This window comes from Octopus bimaculoides, chromosome 1, assembly GCF_001194135.2.
Source record: "Octopus bimaculoides isolate UCB-OBI-ISO-001 chromosome 1, ASM119413v2, whole genome shotgun sequence".
Classification (NCBI taxonomy): Eukaryota; Metazoa; Mollusca; class Cephalopoda; order Octopoda; family Octopodidae; genus Octopus; species Octopus bimaculoides.
In genome coordinates this window covers 183,507,131-183,509,290 of record NC_068981.1, presented here as the reverse complement: position 1 = coordinate 183,509,290, position 2,160 = coordinate 183,507,131, and positions in this window count along the sequence as shown.

Genomic DNA, 2,160 nt, shown 5'->3' with positions numbered 1-2,160 from the left:
ATATATATATATATACTGAGTTCATTATTTAATGTTTTTGTTCTGAATATACACCCATCCATACATACATGCAGACATAAACATAAAGACACACGCTCATTTGCAGACGCATGTACACACACATACACACACATATACTCATTCATACACACAGACACACACACATCATGCATGCACACACACATCATGCATGCACACACACACACATCATGCATACACACACACACACACAAATACGCATATCCGGTATACGCAATTGTTGCAGTATTAAATTAAAATAACTATCTACTTACCATACTTAATGTATATACACTGCTGATAGGCCAATTACTGCGGAATTGATCCCGAGATAACATCTCTTAAAGGCGTTCTGTTGTTGTAACAAGCTGTTTATGCTTTTAGATGTCTGCAATGTCTCTTTCACGATGTAATTGCCACACACACACACACACACACACACACACACACACACACACGCACACACACACACATGCACACACACACACACCTACATATATGTGTGTGTGTGTGTGTCTGTGCATGTGTGTATGTGCATGTGTGTGTGTATGTGAGTGCATGTGTGCGTGTGCAAATTTCATTGTACTATATATATATTGAGTTCTTAATCTATTTAATGTTGTTCTGTTTATGCATTCATACATACATGCACACACACGCACGTACAGACACATGTACAAATACATATATATATAATCTATGATACATACACATATCCGGTATGTGCAGTTGTTGCTGTATTAAATTAAGATATCCACCTATGTATCACACTTAATGCGTATACACTGTTGATAGGCCAATTACTGCGGTATTTGTCCCGAGATAACATCTCTTATGGGCGTACTATTGTTCTAACAGGTTATTTATGCTTTTAGATGTCTGCAATGTCTCTTTCAGGATGTAACTGCCACATGCACACTCACATATACGTACGCACACTCACCCAAACACACACACACATACACACACACACACACACACACACACTTTCTCTCTCTCTCTCTCAATATTACTGTGTCACTGTATCACCCAAAGTATCAGACGTCGTTGCGCCAATTCTCTCATTGTAGTGATGGGAAATTTCCACGTAAAAGCTAAAAGAAGGATAACACGGTGTGTAATATACCGGAAAGTTTGAATCGAGAGAGAGAAACGAAAGAGATGAACGTTTTGTTACCAGAGCAGAGATAAATAGACTTTACATAAAGAAGCAATCTATTCAGGAAGCAATCTAGAAGTAGATGTGACGGGATAGCCCTAAACGTTCACTACAAAAATGATACTGACTACGTCCTGATCGACAAACGGCGCACACTGCAGGACGTCTCGGTGATAACACCATTCAACACAGGCAGCGATCGTTGTTTATTACCGGTGAAGATCGTGATAAACGGAATCAGAGAGAAAAAAGGCTCCTCACATCTCAATGAAGAATCGACACGTCAAAGCCTTCGATGTGACGTAGATGCAGGATGCTGCCAGGAAAAGAAGTTTGGAAGTCAACTTGAAGAGCTCGATAAGGACTACAATTCCCTGGTCCAGAAAATCGAAAGCTGCTCGTGGAAGGCGAGAACTTCAAGTCAGTGGGAGTCTGACGGATAAATTCGGAGGAGACGAAAAAAATGCTAGAGAAACGGAAAACTATGAAGAGGAACATGAAAGATCACCTCGAGCATTCCGTTCTCGGCAAAGCGATCAGGCGACATCTAGGAAATGACTTCGAGAATTACAGACTGAAGAAGCTTATGTAAGCTGCAGAAGAAAGGAAAAGTCTAAAATGATGGATGCAGGAGTGACGGCGCTTAAGAACAAGCATGGGATCACTATATATACATAGTGAGAATTTACAAAAAAAAAACAAAAAAACAAAAAAAGACGAAGACGGGTGTGGTGTAAACAACAAACAGATGTATTAGTTTAACGCTCGGGAAGTGAGAAAGTCTTTTACGTTTCGAACCTACGCTCTTCGACAGAAAGGAAGACAGAAATAAACAGGAAGAGAAAATAGAAAAAGTTTAATGGCTAGCGATCTATCATGGCGAATGCCAGACAGAGGGGTCACACAGGAGAGGGTGTGTGTGTGTTTGTGTGTGTGTGTATGTTTGCGTGTGTGTGTGTGTATATATATATATATATATATAT